The sequence below is a fragment of the Protopterus annectens genome, chromosome 6.part0 (assembly GCF_019279795.1).
Source record: "Protopterus annectens isolate FY-2018-M chromosome 6.part0, PAN1.0, whole genome shotgun sequence".
Lineage (NCBI taxonomy): Eukaryota > Metazoa > Chordata > Ceratodontiformes > Protopteridae > Protopterus > Protopterus annectens.
Genome location: NC_056737.1, coordinates 1671785495 through 1671804630, shown reverse-complemented (window position 1 = coordinate 1671804630; position 19136 = coordinate 1671785495). Strand labels below are relative to the sequence as shown.

Here is a 19136-nt window from a genome sequence, read left to right as displayed (position 1 = left end):
AGAAACAGTTGGAGTAGGAAACACCTGATGAAGAAATATGGATATGGGAAAGAAAAAGAGATTTAACATAGTGCAATTTATGCAAAGGAGAAAGCAAATCTAATCAATACAAAAAGGCAGCACCAGAGATATTTAAAGATAAATATAAGCAAAAGCATCCGGATATGAAAATTTTCACAATACAAAAAATAAGAAAACTAAGTGGGAAAGTAGAAAAGGAGTAGCAGTAATGAAAAAGTTAAAGAAATAGAAACTGAAGTTATGGATTACCTGCAAAGTAGAGGATTTAATGTACAAAATCAAGCTCTGACAATGTCACAACATGATGATACAATGAGTCCCCAAATTAAGAAGAAACAGGTGGAACAGGAAGCATTTGATCATTTGTCAGTGAAGATTCCCTGCAGCTTTCAGTAGGAAACCAGTACAAAAGTTCAGTTGGAGTTGCACAGCCAAGGAAGAAGCAAGAAACGGTGGCAACTCTGACTCAGTCAATGTTATCGAGTAACAGACCAGTGAGTTTCCATATGAAAGAGCAACAGATGATGCAAATGAAGAGAATGCCAAAGGAAGATCTTTTGGAACTTTCTTTAAAATGCCTACAAGAAATGGAGAACAAAGAATATCCCCTCAGTTGCTTGATTTAATGGAGATGGACAGATATATTAAGATCAACAAAAGAAACAGATTACAGAAATTCAATAAGACCCAACATGTTAGAAGTATGATAAAAATGAACATAGTAATCAGGACTATTAACAGAAATTCTTGTGATATAACCAAAGTAAATGTGATACATTACTCTGCAGCTAAAGTCAACACAGGGCAATAAGGGAAGAAATCAAATGCCATCATGGAAGTATTGAAAATAGAACAATATAAAGCAATTAAGACAAGAAGTGTCACGGTTAAAAAAGAAGAGGAAACAGAAGCAACACACGCTATCAGAACAGATCAGGATCTATTGTGCAGTACTGCAAATGTATCTTTCGGCATTTCCCGGTTAGGGGTCGCCACAGCGGAACTCCGGTCCGCTAATGATTGGCAGTAGATTTTTACGTACCGACTTGCCAGGCCTGATGCACAACCTTCAACAAAGGTACACCCATTCACGCATGTCTCCACACAGAAGACGCTTTAGCTGAGAATCGAACAGGACAACATCTTACTGTGAGGCGACAACACTACCGCAGTACCACCACCGGAGCCAAATAAACTAAAGATATAAGCATAGGCAGAACAATTTTGCAAATACATATAAAGGAAAAGTACAAAATAAGCAATTCATTGATGACCCAAAAAGTTTAATACATAATTGGGAAACAAAGCAAAAGGAATAAAAATACCACCAAAAAATAAGAAGAAATATACACATTTTGGAGAAATACTTATATAGACCCAGTGGAACATAAAGATGCTGGATGACTAGAAGTAAAAGAAACAGTAAAAAGTTCCAATGTGCAGGATATGAAATGGGATGAAGTAATGGCAAGAGAAATCAAAACAAAATTACAAAAAGCTCTTAACTGGAAAACCCCAGGCCCAGATGCAGTATCTAACTTTTGGCTAAAAGTACTAACATCTTTACACGAAGATTTTGCCCTGAGTAAGAACTACTTATATGCGTATGCTGAACAGACACCAACCAGGTTAACAACAGGAATTATGATACTCTTCCTTAACAGTGAACTGCTAGCTACTGTAAAAAAATACAGACCAATACCTGCTTTCAGACAATGTATAAACTAGATACTAGAATTGATGCTGACAGTTTATAGGCATTTGGAAGAAAACTCAAATCACGGGGAAAGAACAAAAGAGTAACAAAAAAAAGGCATATGGAAAAAAGGATCATTTGTTGCTAAACAAAGTCACAACAGAGAACTGTAAAAAGGGAAGAATCTATGCATGGCATGGATAGATTACAAAAAAGCATTTGAAAGTATTCCACATTCATGAATAAAGGAGTACTCACACCCTAATCAATTACATTACAGTGACCATGAAACAGTGGTAAACCACTTTGCAGCGATGTCATGATAAAGGACAATTTATTATCCCATGGATAAAAATTCAAAGAGGGATATTCCAGGGTGATTGTCACCGCTGCTCTTTTGTATTGTCATTAACCCATTAAGCTGTCTACTTAACAGATTAGGTTAAGATTACAATTTGGCTCCCAGAAAAAGTGTAAAGACTTCAAATCTTCTTTTTTGTGGATGATTTAAAATTGCACAGTTCATCAGATGAGGAGCTGAAAGGCCAACTGCATGTGGTCAAAACTTTCTCAGATGATACAAGAATGTTATTTGGTCTTGATAAATGTGCAAAAGCAACATTTAACGCAGGAAAGCTGCAGCACCAAACAAATACCAGTCTGGAATAGGAATGTGATATAAAGGAACTTGTGCAGGAGGGACTGTATAAACATTTGGGAATTGAAGTCTTGAAAATAAAATGAACAAATGTGAATAAAACTCAGTAAGGAAGATTTATGAAGACTAAAACAGCCCTGACCTCTAGGAACAAAGTCCAAGCTATAAACAAATTTGCTCTTCCTGTTCCAACTTACAGTTGTGGGGTGATTGACTGGCCTCAAAAGGTACTGGATCAGTTGGACAAGAAAACAAGAAAAATGTTTCACACTTATCAAATGATATATAAAAATCAGTGTATACCAAGCTTCTATATTTCTCATTCTGAAGGAGGCATGGGCTTCCTCGAAATTAATTACATGTATAGATCTACAATCATAGGAAGGCCTCACCACATCAAGCTTTAAAACATGAGGAGAATAAGTCTAAGATGGCTTCCCAGCTTAGCTTAGCAGAAGCATATCGGTGTCAAGTGGGAATGGAAATCAAACCAAAAAATAGATAAAAATCAGGCAGCAGCTGAATGTCCCAAAAAACATAAGAAAGGAGATAAGGAGAAGGATCAGATTAGAAAGCAATAAATGTGGAAAAATCATAAATATAGCTGCAAGCACAAAAAACTCCTGGAACAACCAGATCTGATGCAGGAAACAGACAAATACAGGCCTGTATACTTAAAGACATAATAATGAGTCAAGACTGCTGCACTGGGGATTGTGCAAACATTACAACACTGAAGTAGCCAAGACGCACTGAAAACATGAGCCACAAAGCACTATAGAGAATGATAAAGTTTACATCACATTGGGATCAACCATTACCAACAGTTCAAAAAACAAATCCCTGAAAACCAGATATAGTAGTCCATGAAAAGATTACAATGGCTTACATAGAGAGAGAGACACAAAGTATCTCTGTATGCAAGGATTTGCAGGCAGAAATGAGGGCAATGTAGGAGGATACCCAGACAGTTCAAATAGTAATAGCAGCAATGGGGTCTCATTAAAAAGAGTCTTACTTAGATATGCTACCAATACCTATAAATAGTGTGGGAAGAAATAGCCAGGAAATTGTTATGGCTAGGCTTGTATAGGCCCTAGGGCCAATAGCCTAGTACCAACCTATGAACCTATGTAACTCTGTATGAAAAGCAGAAAGCGTCACTTCTGGCAACATTACGGGTGCTGTGAAGAACACTTTTCACTAACATCAAACACTGAAACAATAATTTCACAAACTTTAATCATAATTTGACTTAGGAATTGAGTCCATTTATGTCATGATGTGGTCTGCTCATCTAGTGCTACAGCCACACGAGGAGCATTGCTGGTGCTTGCAGCCAAGTGGTACCCCTCACCCATGGGAGGGTCAGCAGTCACCCTCCAAATGATTTGTGGGTATGGTTGCATCTTCATCCTGAGGATGGTCAACCTGGAAAGAAAAAGATAATGCCAGAGCATCAGACTTTGTCTTCTTTGTCAGCTATTGCACAGGTACCAAAATCAGCATGTTGTCCTTCCCCAGACTATACTGGTGTCAAAACATCAGTGGTCTACGTTATGAATATACAAATGGCACACCAAAGTACCTGTACTAAAACAGTGTCCTTGTAGGAAGCTGAGAGTGTCCCACCATATGATATCAGTTTACCTCTACTACCAACTTAACATGGTTGAACACCTGATTACTTCTATAACAAAACACAGGCAACATGTACATGGTCAGCCTATGTGATCTCTATGAGTAGTGCTTCCCTACAGAAATTTGCACAACATTGTTGCATCATTGAAACATATAGGGGTGGGTGGGTGCACCCGCATGATAGTATCTACTCCTTCAGGAATGATTCTAGAACCACTGATCATCTGCAGGGACAGCAAAAACTCCTCTGGCACTGTCAGCTTACTGTCACTTGATGGGCCCCTCACACTGTGGCTGATCTCTCAGCTGTGAAAGTACCTTTGTCATGGCACAGTGCAGCAGGTCGGTAGTGTACTTATAATACTTCTGTAACACATGATGGCTGCCCCATGGCATTTACATTGTGGACCGCTGTCTGCCAAAGCTGGTCCTCTCAAGACTGGTCAGCATCTTGTCTCTCAAGACACGTCTAATACGTTGACCCTACTGTTAGCTGCAGGGCACTATTTACTCCGGGCTGAAATTTTCCAGCTTCTGCCATTCACCAGACATGCAGACACCTGTGAAGATAACACACAGAGCTACAGACTGTATACTACTGAGACTGGTAGAATAACAGCTACAGTCAGAGAAGTAACCTAGTAATATTATACTCTATTCAAACGGAGAGCTACAAGTGTATTTTTTTACAACAAACAAAGACAGATATGGAAATACATGCAGCAGGAGCACTTGCCACTTACAGATACATTCTCTCCAACAAGCTCATCCAGTCATTGAGGACCAACACATATATGTACATGATGAAGTAATCATCTCTATTGCTAACATCAGGGGACACCTTGGCAAACTCAGCTGACACAGACCTACCTTAACAGAATGTGGGGGAATGCACATGTATAGGCTGTATCGCTACCATATAGATCACACACACCATACCCTCACTCCATGCAGTAACAGGCATGTAAAGGGACAGGTTATCCTGATATCATGAGTAACTTTGTTGCCAATACAAGCTACATACAAACTACACATGCAGACACATTCATATTGCTAGCCTTTTGCAATAGGAATTTCTGTTCTAGAACTCACACCTGTCTTAGGAAGGCAGACAAAACAGCTTATCACACATGTTTAGAGTACTCAATAACTTCTCAGAGCTGCCTATAGGTCCAGAAAGTGCACAATTCCTCCTAATACTGCTGTCCACTTATCCCATACTGCTGTCCACTTATCCCATACAGATTCCCAAATCTGTGCAACCTACCACACAAAATGTCTCACCTCTAAAACAATGCAACTGTATAGCTGTCTACACAGCTAATAAGCATATTAAGTCATGGAGTCTGACTCGGTTTACTTTGCTGCAGCACATCTAAGATGTAAGGCACAGTATTCGCTCAGTCTCACTTCTGATACCTTGTAGCTGCAAGCTCATGCTAGAGACCTGTGCAAGTATGAGAGCAGCAATGCTCCTGCCTGCTAAACGGCCTTGCATGCTGCATGAAGTAGATCAAAATAATGCTGTTCAAAGGCAGTTCAGAGAGCACACAGTTGGCCTCTATGACAGTGCTTTCAAGAAAGTAGATGCCTGACATGACCTGGCTGAAGTGCTGACCTCAGCTATGGGTATTACCTGGACATGGGGTTAGTGAAAACATCAATATGGTGACCTGAAGTGTTGCCCAGATGATTTATATAAAATGGGAAGCCAATGTTAGGCAACACTGCCCCAAATTACTGTAAGCAGAGAGCACTGCAATTTTTTTTAATCCAGTTTTATATTAGGGAATGTACTTGCTGCTGGCAGTTATCTGTTAAGGTCAATTTAGGAAATGTGTGTAGGCTACTGTGTGAATATTGAAATGTCAAGTGGAGGTGATGGTGGCACTTAATTAAATACACCAACTGTATCTAAAGTGGTTACTGCAAGAATTAGTTTTAGGGTTGAGTCGCACAGCACCAACTCGTGCTTGATGTGCCCCACAGATATATAAATATGCCATCTTCTTTTAAGTATGGAAACACATGCAATGAAAACACACACTTAGCCAGGGAATTGTTATGGCTAGGCTTGTATAGGCCCTAGGGCCGACAGCGTAGTACCAATCTATGAACTTGCCAGTTGAGTGATACAATGCAATGAAACATATGTTTAAGACTGGGACTTGGTATATAGAGTTCCAGCATCCTACTCTGCGATTGTCGTTTTCAACAAACAGACTATTAACAATATATTTACACCACCTACATTCAAAACAATGAGGAATTTCTGCACATTAAAGTGAAGTTTCACAGATATGGATATGTTCCAAATGCATGAAGAGCCTCAAACTCGGGCAGTTTGTTGTAGAGCACTCTGGTAGTGAGCAGGCCTGCCTTAATTTGACCTGGTTTTGAGCTTGATGTTAGTTGCTGTGAAAATCTATTAGCTAATGGACTCTACTTAAAAGGGCATTACAAGGATAGCAAAGGTTTTAGCCAGAATGCAGAAGACTTGGCATGAGAGATGCAGGGCATCCTTGCAAATCAAGTAGGACAAATACGCATCTTTTCCCATGCGGACACATACTGGATCCTCCTGGAATGCCACAAACTATAAAGCCATCTGTTCACACCTATTATAATTTTCTTTGCACCTAGCCATCATTCTTGAAAAGGAAGAATTACAATCTTCCCTGCATTTGTGACACACATGGAGAGTTCTGGCATGTCCCTCTGGATTTTGCATCTCAAGGCAATCACCCACATGTGGCACACCACCGTATCATAACTATATATTTTGGATGAAAGAAGAATGGCCATGATGAATACGAGGCTTGATAGCCAGTATTTGCAGCAGAGAAAAGCACATAGAAATAATACATTCATAACACTAACATTATTAAATGTAAATTTGGCCTGGGCTTGCTGAAAGGCACCCTGGGGGTCAGCCAACTTAATACGTACACACATTAAAATTAATACGCAAATTAAGTACAAGAAATATGCATGTTACACATAACTGAAAAAATAGTCCTGTTCTTTCGTAAAGAATTGGTATAAATAATTATTACCAGAGAAAAAGTATTTTTAGATTCATTCACAGTGGAGTCAAGCCAGTCAATCAACTTCAAACTATTGGTACTTTCAGCACCAATCATATGAGGTAGAATCAGGACAAGCAATAGGAACAAGGTGGTAAACTAATGAGTAGAATGCACTGATAATGATGCCACAATCCGGTTCAGAGCACTACACACCCTGCCACTGGACAACTAACTAAATCAACAATAATGTAAACAAACAATTGTAGCAAACTCCGGTAGTGCGGACAGGGGAAACGCCGCTACAAAAATCAGTTGTTAAGGTAGCTCTCTGAGGTAAGAAAATACGCTGTACTGCAAGTACTTTAAGGAAACTTAATCACGCTGTCTAATATAGTGATATGGCATTAAATCCTAAATAAAAATGAGACATGCGCAATGGACCAGATAAGTATGAAACAAGTAGCGTACTTTACTAGGTACACATTTGGAAATGTGTGCCGCTGCCACATGATTCAAGATTGACCGGCAAAATTCTAGTACAGATAAGCTGCATTTATGGTGGCCTACAATGTACTGTCGTCTGAAACAGGTGGCAAACGATGTAGTGAACAAACTGTATTAAAATGATGTTGCACAGTGACACTGACCGATTGCCTTTAAGCTACAACCAAGCAGTATATCCCCCTTTAAAAAGTTTCCAGCAATTTGCTGAAAGTCTACATCTTCAACCTTGTGGCAGATGTCCACATGATCAGATACAAATCTGCCTGCAATTCTTATTAAAAATCAAACTATACCTTGATAGCGTGCTTCGTAACTTTAAAAAAGGTCCCAATCAAACTGTCAGCTTCAATTTCAGTATATAATCTTTGCAACAAATAAAACTGCACATAGATTTTGCCTCCCCATCACTGAACTCGTTTACACACGCTTTGGCGTGTTCCTACTCACGTCATCACGTTTTCCAATACAGGGGCGTGTCTGCAAACCAAGCTACTTCACAACGGAAAAATTGCAAGTCTTTTTGAAGAGATCGACGCAAACTAAGGAAAGGTATTAACTCAGCATCTCCGTGTGTCAGGATGACTACAACTCTATCGGCGTAATTTGTTGTCTTAGTTAGAAAAGTTCTTAAAGGATTAAATCTGAACTTGTGTCTACTAGTCATTTTTTTCTTTTTTATTTTCAGATAGTATACTGTTTTTTTTCTTTTACGAAGAAGTGTACAATTTGCTAGTTCTTGGAATGATCCCTTTCACTTAAGATGTTGTCTATTCATGTTAAACGTGCTGTTTGAGGTATAGTAGTTGTGCCGGACTTTAAGGTCATCGTTCCTATCAGAGAACTTAAGTTTCAGTGCTATCTGAACTGAGGTATCAACGAAGAATTTGGAAGTATCGCAATGATGCTGTAATATGGGATGGGCTGCGGGGGCTTGGTGCGATACCCCATCTAGCTGTGTTTCTCAGGCTAAGTCTCATTTAATACAGCGAATGAATCTTAAACGAATGGGCATTAATACGAGGAATAATGTTTTCCTGTTAAATACAATTTTGTAGGGCTGTATAACCCCATATAATGCAAACGCTTGGCATTTTGTGTGCGGTGGGTACATAATGAATGTTGTGTAAATATTTTGCCATCTCCCGCATCGTATAAGAGACGTTGTATAAGATTACATTTATTACTTACTTATTTCTGTTGTACAGAATTTTGTTGTAATGAATAGGGACAGGGCTTTTTAGGGTAACGCAGCAGGGGGAGACGATATTAAAGGGGAAGGGCACATGCCATTGGAAAATATCTTGAATGACAGCGGAAGAATGCAATTTTTTTAATTTTAATTTATTTTGGTGGGGGCAGCTATTTCCTCATCGCGCTATGTGAAATATTCTCCTACTGTAAAATGGAGATGCAAAACACACAGGGCTTCTTAGGCTACATTGCACCCTTTGTTATTCGCAATAATGTAATATTTTGCCTTCACATGGGGCAGTATAAAATACCATTTTCTTCCTGTAGTACAGAGAGGTTTTAAGAGCTAAATACACTGACCTACCTCAAAATATAAGTCAGTTATGAGATTTTTTTGACGGGGGTATGCAGAGGCATAGCAAATATGAAAAGTCAGAGTTAGGAAGCATATGCATGTGTCCCATCATTTCTGCTATAGTAGTAAGAGAAGAACTGACCTGAGGCCTTGTAGCATTTTGCAGTTACATTTGGGACACTTACAGAAGTACAAGAAGAGGTATCTTCATAACTACTGTTATGTGAATTGTGCAGTGATTTTCTCCTTAAGTAGTCACTGCAAGGTGGGAGTAACACTACCTGATATGTTACTGAAATGTAATCATATTCCTTTCAACTATTTATTTTCCAAAACATTCCCGATTTTGATGCATATTTTTGCCCTTTTCCCTCATTAAATTTGTGATTTTGTGGTAAATTACATTTTTCTGATTAATTACTGTATATTGCTGTCGGTCAGTTGTACCATATATTACAGTTTCACACGTATTGTTCAGAAATGTGTGTTGCTGCAAAACCTGTTCTTTTAACTATTTAAGTGAATTAGAGTGTTTAAAAATTGTCCCTAGTTTTAGACCTTTCTTGCCCATTATTTTTTGATTTTGTCCATAATTCTTAAGCAAAGAAGTTGGGAGGTGTGTATGGGCATGAAGTAGATATAAGCTTGGGGTCCCGCTGTACTTATTAAAATTTCCTTTTGAGTATTAAATGAATTTCAGATGTTTTTGAGAAGACTAAATAATGTAAAATCCTGACCATAAGAAAGATGTGACTTTACAAATGTCTCAGTCCCATTATTCCAGTGTATTTATCCCCAGGTTAAACTCAGTAGTATACTGTTTGCAAATCTAGCCATTATGTTGTGTGAAGAGGTGACTGTTTAATTAAGAAAATATTTTGAATTGTAGATGTTTTCTAAAGAAATTGGTAATTGTTACATATGTATGAAAAATACATAGTGGGTGAAATACGTTGCATGCATTTACATGTAAGGGAAAAATGAGAAAAAGATTTTGTAAAGTTCAGGATGTTAATGTCTTCTGTACCACTAGAGAGCACACTTGTGACTTGCAGGCTGTAGACTTTCATCTAAGCTGTTTCGCTGCTGATGTCTCACGGGAAAATCATTAGAAAAGCAACAGTTTTATTTGAATACCAACATCTTGATGTTCTGTGGGATTCCTTTCTTTTTGAGGGAAATGCCAGGGTAATCCTATGGGGCAGGCTTGTAAAGACTCCAGGGTCATTAGCCTAGTGCACACCTATGAAAATTATGAAAAAAGCACAGTTGTGAGTACAACACTTGCACTGTCTTGTGGAATCTAAAGTGCTAATTTTTATGGCACATAAAATACTGGGATGGTCACAGTCCAGCTGCTACTGATAGAGACCCATGATAATGATACAGCGTTACATTTATTCATTTTAACAACTTAAGTTTGACTTTGTTTCAGTAAGTACTAAAATTTAGTTTTAATGCACTGTTTTCAGTGCTTCACATTTGTTAATCTACACAGGACAGACTTGCAACAGACATTTTGTTAAACTGGGTAAGCCCAGTAGGCAACAGTGCCTTTTCAGGAACACTGTCTTAAACTTACATAGTTTGCAACCAGATGTAAAAAAAATGAGCATAGAATGCAAAATGAAATATGTTAACTTTTGTCCTGTATGTTAAACTGCTAGAAATGCACTGAAACAGTCTTTTCTTAACACTTTTTCTAGAAACTGTACAGTAAAGCTTTGTAAACCAAAAATAGTGCTTCTACTCCAGACTAAGCATTCATGAGTGCAAGAATGTAATAAACCAACTTACAAGAAAAAAGCTCATCTGTTTAACTCTGGGGCTAGTTGTCCAATTAAGGAAACCAACCAAATTGAGTGGAAAATATTAAAAGGAAACTGCAGTTTATACCAGGAAATGGGTAGCTCCTCTGCATTTTTCACTGCAACAGATTTGAGTTTAAATAAGTTAGCAAGCACTGGTAAAAATAACAGAAGCTGTGTTGCTTACAGACAGTATTTGCTGACATGGAAACCCCACCTCCTGCAAAAGTTTTCACATGTATGGCAGGCACACTATTTCCTGAATGTGCAGCACTTAAGTATGGCATGGTTAAAATAAATAAAATTCTAAAGAAATGTGATCTAAAATTCTTGTCCCCTTCTGATTTGTTATAAAATATTTATGTTGTACATTTTATGTAAATTGGAGAAATCATATGTGATCTTTGCAACTTTTATTGCTAATAATTTTACTTATTTATTTTTTAACTAGGTTGTTGACCTGTCACCTGAGTCACACCTATTTAGAGGGAAATCCAGGAAAAAAGTTTCAGTAACTGAAGCATTGCATTTGCTACAACCATCAGTGATATGCACACACTGTTATCGTAATGTACTTTAAATGATACGGAGTAAACCTACATTTAGGAATGTGATGTGAAAGTGAAGATTTTTCTTAAAAAATATACTACACGGAATACAAGGGCATGCATTTCATGGAAAAAAATTGCAACAATCTAGTATGGATATCAGCCAGTCAGTGGAAAAACTGACTCCACCAATCTGGATGGAATTTGAAATACAGTCAATCAAGGTGAGCAAACTCTGTAGCAAAACCATATTTATAGCTGCAGTACATCCACAGAATCTCTGCTATCTTAGAGAAGTATGCAGTTCTACTAATGTCAATGTGAAACAAAATGGCAGAAGATAATGAGTTGAAAGACGAAAACAGGATGATAAGACTGATTGGAAAGGTGGAGAAGAAATAGTTTGTAATTTTAATATGTGGGGAAGGGTTGGCAGAAAGGGAAAAGGGAAGCAAAAGTAGGCATAACTGGTCAGAGTTCTTAAAAGAAGCACCAGGGTTAGCTTGTGACTGTGACCTTGTGATCAGTAGTTTAACCATTTGAGGAAAATTATGGTAACCCAGATAAGACTGGATTATTACACAGTTCCAGTTCCACTGGCTCGTGAACAGTCTTAAAAAAACAACAAAACATATGGGCTTTTGTTTGGACCACATAATAGCTGATAGATTCTTGCAGGTGGCAAAAATATGTATTAAATATCCCTTTACAAAATGTGCCATAACTTCTGTCTTCCAGTTAATTGACTCCATGAAACTTCTGAGGGTTCATACTATCTGAAGGAAACTGATAAATGAAGGTAAAGGAAAGCAGTTTTATGAACAAGCAGAAAGTATGAGGTTTTATTTGCTAAACTCATGTGTGTTCAGTTCTGTGAAGGTCAGTGACATATGTAATTGCTCTGTGATTAGTTATCTTGAGTTTGACCATGACATTTGATTTTAGGTTTGTGAAGAATGTTCAGTCATAGAAAAGTTTAACGGGATAAATCTGCTTGAGTCGTTTGAAAAAAAAATAGGTTCATAGGTGTTTACTTGGCTAACAATTACTAGGGCCTTTATAAGCCTAGCCATGCAACCCAAATGTATCCTACAAGGTGTATATTTTAAACATATATATATATATATATATATATATATATATATATTTTTTTTTTCTCCCAATTTCAATTACTGGCTGCCTCTGTCCATTTCATGAGTGCCATGGGCATCAAACCAGGGATTGATTATCTGATTCCCGATTTACTGGTCTTCGTTACACTTAAATAGGGTAAGGGAGGGAGTTTGCTCCACATAGATGAGGATCCTATTCCAGAGAATGGGAATTTTCTGAGAAACATATCTGTCTCTCCAACGCATCTTATTTGTGGCACAAGCAAAGTTGTAGTGGATCTAGTAGCTTTTTTTTTTTTTTGGCATATATTCAAATAGTTCATCACAGCAATGTCCAAGATGACTTGTCTAGCAGACATAGATCGCATCTTAGTAGTCTGTAGCAGACACAGTATAGTGATAAGGCTTTGAGGCAATCCACATAGGGTGTAGTGTTTATTCCCTGTATCCTTTTTGTAAGGAGCCTTTGCAGATGTTTCAGTTGCTGCATATGTCTGTCCAGATACATTCTGAAGGGAATATTATACTCTGTGGTGAGTTTGGGGACTGAGTTCAGTGGGATGATGACTGCCCTGGACATAAATGTCATGCCATTACTTATAATTTGAGCAACATAAAAGGGCTTTCTTACCACTTTAGACACATGTTGATTGAAGGCTAGGTTACTGTTCTGCATGAGTTACAAGATCTCTGACTAGTGAGTCAACTCTTAGGGGTGTCTTATGGTTAACATAGATTCTCAGAATGGCTGATTTCCCAAAGAGTACTGTAATGGATTTCTTAGCATTACGTTTTAAGCAATGACTGTTACACCAGTTATTTACCTGTGTTAGATTTTCCTGTAAGGTGTTTTAATCTTGGGGGGGTTCTATGATTGCCCCCAGCTTGCATTTATTTGTGAACTTTGTGAGACGGAGGTCTTTGACATTTGTTTGACCTCTGAGAAGTAGATGCAAAAGAGGATTGGAGCCAGCATGGAGCCCTAGTGGACTCCACTGGTAACTAGCCTCTTTGAGGTGGCCTCCATGATCCTAACATCCTGGGTCCTATCTGTGAGCCAGTTTACTATCCAGCGAGTTATAAAGAGGTTTATGTTTAATTCCATGGGTTTGTTAATGCAGTAGTGGGGTACTGTATCAAATGCCTTAGTTGGATGTAGGTAGGTAGTATGCACCACTTCACCCTCACCATTTTTTCAAATAAGTGTATCGGGTTCAGTAGGCATAACCTGTCTTTGACAAAGCCAAACTGGGATAAATCCATTGTCTGAAAGTCTCCTATGACTTTGATCATTTTCTTGATAATTCTTTCCATGGCTTTGCAAATAAGACTAGTCAGACTAATGGGGCTGTAGTTTCCTGGATCTGTCAGTGGTCCTCCCGTTTGAAGGTGGATGACCATTGCAGTCCATTCTCATGGTACAAAGTCTGTCCTGAGACTGTAATTAAATAGTGACTTCAGTGGCTTTGATAAGTTGTATTTTGGACTATTCAGGAGGCATCCCAGGATGTTATTATGGTCTATTGAGGCTGTATAAGTTCTGGGAAGCACTGGAAAAAGCTTTTATAAAAAAATAAAATAAATTCAAAAGCATACATTTTATTCAGCACATCCATAATGGAAAATTAAAGAAAACAAAAACACATGTCTTGGTTTTTACACACAAAGGAAAAACAGTACACTGCCATTTGGCTTTCAGTCGAAAAGAAAATCAGTACTTTTGTTACTCTTGACCAGTTACATACAGTCTCACTCAGCTTCTCCAGCAAATGGGCTATTTATAAAAAAATCTAGTTTGCATGTGTCACCTAGGTCCTGATTCCAGCTCTGCATTGCAAGGGATTCCTCCAAGAATTATTCACAGCTAAGCCCCAAATGGGTTGCACACTCCACACCTCTGGTATCTTCAGGTTAGCTGTTGGTTACCTCTTTCTGAACCTCTGAATAAGAATATAACTTCCTGAATTCATCTGACAAGGTGTCCATCCTTGGTTCAATATTAGTGAACAATTGCGTAGCTAATTTAAATCAATCTCCCGACTAACTTGTGGGAATGCTCTCACACACGTTGCTTTACCTTGCACTTAGAAGTACAATGCACAGTTGCTGTAGTCAATAAGTTGCAATTTGTGTAGGGCACTTAGATGATAACCATTCTTAACTCTTACTATTCTGTAATGATCAAATTTTAGATCAGTGTCAAGGTAAAATCTCAACCAATTTTTAGACCGCAGAAACCCTGTTGGAGGTCATTTTTTGCATAATGACTGTGTCACGATATATAAAAATTATTTGCATATTGAATAAGCTTTAGCTTTGCACTGCATCAACATTTTATGACTACAGATTGTGAGTATTTAGGGGTCTAAGACTAACCCCTATGGTATGCCAGTAAGGGTGATAAAAGTTTCAGCGCTAGTGTCCTATCAGATGTAATGGTTTCTGTTGTCTGAGTGAGGCTGGGCACTGCCATACTGTTAGAACTGTAGGTCATACTGTGCCATCAAAGTATCTTCAGTGTAGCAAAGGTATGCTTCTCTCTGAAAAGTCATTATTTTAATGTTTGTGTTGTGGAGATGTCTCTCATATGCATCAATATACCTTTTAAACAATTAATTGCATATCAAACCACACCGTATCAAAAGCATATTGCGTACCCAAAATAATATCTTATGCAGTGCCATAATTTTTATTCTTAATGTCTTAGAAATTGTATAATACAGTGATATGGCAGCTTGTATGGACTGCAAAGAAACTCTAGGTTTTCTGATAGCAGTGCTGCTTACGTTTACTACCTGTCCATCTTTACACAGTACAGTTCCTATTTGTGTACGTGTCCATGTCAAAAACATATTCAACAAAAATATTTTCCACATTTCCATTAACAGTAGGATAAAAGACATTTCTTGCATCTCAAACACCTTAATATTATATGAAACAATTGAAGTAATTCAAATTCTGCATGACTGAACTTTTTAGTTTGGCAAAAATGTGAAGTTTAATCCTTTGACATGGTTGTGGATATTGTTTGTCCTTCATAATCAGTTTGGTTTGTCCTTCAAAATGTCACATTTGTGGACCTCATTGGGCTTTTTAAAAAGTAGTAGCTGTAGTGCTGCCAAGTAATTAAGTCATTTTTGCACTAATTTAATACTTGTGTGTTAGGACAGAATGTTGTTAAGCCTCATATGATTTCAGTGTAAAATGCATAATCCTCTGTATTAGAGATAAACTAATGTCAGGTTAATCCTAATATTTGGGAGTCATATTAATTATTTTGTGAATAGAGCTCCCTAAAAGAAATTACCCAAGGGCATGCATTAATCTAGTTATAAAAGACCCAAGTAGTTTGTTTGCTGACTAGATGGGGAAGCCAAACTATACTGAGTCCTTTTCAGCCATGTCCCAGAAAAGTCATAATTCTACTAGCAAGAAATACAAATAGTAAATCCAGAGTAATAAATGTTATCAATAACGCAATTGTGTGACCAAATGCCAATAGAGTACTTAACATATGTATTAACTTTCTGTATGTTAATTACGCTCTGTGTAGATAACAATATAGATAATTTATTCATCACAGTTTAAAATAACTTTAAGCAAACTTATTTATCCTGGTGAAAAACAGCAAATGAATTTAATAAGTAAAGTTATAGTAAATGTCCTAATGAACCAGCAGTAGACAGAAAAAAAGATTAATACAAGGTTGAGGCAGAAATTATATTGTTGGCTAATGGTGTCATTCTGCCAACTTGGAGAAGTAAATATTAATGTCTTCTGTCCTACAAATCATGTATTTTATTTGTAAGAAACAAAGATATGTTACTAGCATGTACTAATACTAAGCTTACTGGTCAAAGAAAGAACCTGTGTAATACAGCTGTTACCAGGAACACAAAATAGAAGTATATTTAACTATATGGATCTGCCACTTAAAACAAAAAACAAACAAACAAAAAAAACACATGAGCTCCAGTAGAGTGACTGAGCAGGCATTGTGAAAGGAGAAACCACTGAGGTATATACCTCCTACCGCTTTATAGCTGTAGTTTTAAAGAAAAATAACCTTGAAAGAGACTAGCCGGACAATTTCCATTAATAGATACATACAACAGCTTGTTTTTAAGGAAATGTGAAACAAAAACATTAATTCCCCATGTGTTCCCTTTGTGAGTTAAAGAAAATGGCCTGAAGTAAATTAAAATGAACATAAATGCTGCCTTGATTGAATAAAGATCCCGTGGCTGAAAAAAAAACTTGTTAATATGGCAATACCTATCAATCTGTTTGTGCTGAAAATAAATATTAAATAAATATTTAATAAGTATTAAGCAAGACTAACCAGACTGACAAAGGCACAGTAGTACTACATAGAAGATTAAGATGTAATGAATGTATATATTTGTACTTTCTTGCTGCGGTGGTCATTTAAGTGTTGTATAACATAGAAGTATGCACCAAAGCCCGGTGTAACAGACTCGCTTAGGCAAAAATACTTACCATCGTTAGGTTAATATAATATTAACCATTCATTGTCTTCCAGCTGAGCAACTAGACACACAGATTGGGTTATCTCTAGAGCAGTGCAGCTCTAGAGCACTTAAAGTTTGGAACAGGGCAAATTCACTCTAACCAGTCACGTTTGTATTCATGATATGTTAACAGACACTGTAGTACAATCTGTAAGTTCTGTGCTTGATGGGGGGGGGCGTCACCTGTCAGTGTTGTATTGAAATATTAAAGAATATAAAAAAATAACTTGTAGCCTTACTGCATATTATTCATTCTTAAATGTTAAAGTTCTTGATATTATTAGACCTATGGCTATGCTGCAGTTATACTTCATTATGATTAAAAATAAATAATAACAATAAACTCTAGTTAACATAATATATAATGTACATTACTGTTTATATATATATATATATAGTGGTCTAGTATTTGTATAGAATGTAAAAATGTGAGAGTAGAATGCATTGTTCTTCAGCTTTACATATTTGGAATGTTTCTCCCCAGGCCTCCATTGAAAACTGGCCTTGTGTCCAGATGGACTTTTCTGAAAAAAAAGCATACAAAATAAATTAATTAGATCTAGAAAAACAAGATGTAAGTTTAACAAGCACTTGTCCAAAGGTTTATAGAGGAACCTTCCTATGCAGTGCAAAGGACATGTGAAAAAAAAAAAACTTTCAAAATTGCACAACATTGCCATCCAGAAAGTATCACATTTTTATTTAAGAGATTTTAGCCAAAAGTTATAGCAAAAATGGTTCATAAAGTACTATAAAATAGTCTTCCCTTAAAACTCATGAGCAGCCGAAGTGATTCTCTGTGAATGTCAGTGATGTTGATACTGAGCCAGCAGTGGAGAACATAAGTTCAGTATATTCTACGAAAATAAAAAGTATTTTCCTGCACTATATAAATTCTGTTCGTTAGCTGGTCACTACGGAAAATTTACAGCCAGACTTCCATGTTCAGGTACATAGTGATGTTTCATTTGGAAAAAAGTTGAGGCATGCTGTGTTGAAGTAAATGAGCTTGAAATTATACAGCAAGGTTAGATCAGGAGCGATTTCTCTCCATTCCATTGAAGTGCATTATTTGTAAATAATGGCAATCGCCTTCATCAGATACACTTGTAAGATGAGCAGTCACACATGTTGGTATCTGAGTTGCCACTTTTAAGTGCAAAACTATTTTCTGAAGATTTTGACCTTTTCCCAGTATGCAAGATCATTTTAAAATAAGTGGACAGCAAATTATTTTAATTTTATCAAAACATAACTCAAATAAAATGTAGAATACAACTTTAATTGGGAGGTGTACAAGACCTTAAATAGAAATGTCGTGAAAATATGATCCAGTCATTTCTAACATTTTTACATTAGACATGCTTGTAAAGTATGGAGTCATATTTATCCATGCAGCCTTGCGTTTGGAGTCCTGAGGTTAATTGCCTTAATTTCTTATTGTAGTCTTGAGGTTAATTGCCTTAATTTCTTATTGTAGTCTTGAGGTTAATTGCCTTAATTTCTTATTGTACTCCATTAGAGTCTGATCAGGTCTCTTAAGCGAACAAGGGCTATCAGGTTAACTCTGTGAAGAGACTTTCTTAATTGATGGATCTTCACAGGTTAACAAAATAAATAGTTTGGTACCACCTGCTTAAATGCGGTACAATACATGCTTTCATTGTCTCTGTCAATTTTATGAATGGAAAAATATAGCTCATTCCTGTGTCGTATGCTTTTCTTAAAAAAAGTGTAATGCTGCTGGTGTAAGGAGTAGCAATGTAAAATATGTTTCCTTTTGAAGCTGAAAAGGTCTGTATTATTTTGTAGTCTCTTCATTTATTTCTTCAGAATTTATAGTAGTCTGCCTGAAGAAGAAGAAGAATTTTCTTAATTACTGTAGCATATTTAAAAAAAAAAATAAACACAAAAACCTATATATTAGTGGTAGATTTTTTTTGTGTAAACTTAGTTTCACAGATTCAGTTTAATGTTTAATGTATAGGACCCATTTGAAGACTTTTCACTAAGAAGAAAGTTGAATATTTATGGTGGCTTA

The 19136-nt window shown here is 37.0% G+C and overlaps 1 protein-coding gene across 1 annotated transcript in view; it reads right to left on the bottom strand.

The window, feature by feature from the left end:
• THADA (THADA armadillo repeat containing) overlaps positions 1–8044 on the bottom strand; it is a 3943996-nt gene extending 3935952 nt beyond the window's left edge. The window contains exon 1 of the mRNA XM_044073699.1: positions 7843–8044. The gene's annotated coding sequence lies outside the window, so the exon portion shown is untranslated. The remainder of the gene's footprint in view (positions 1–7842) is intronic.
• Positions 8045–19136: the final 11092 nt, after the last annotated feature.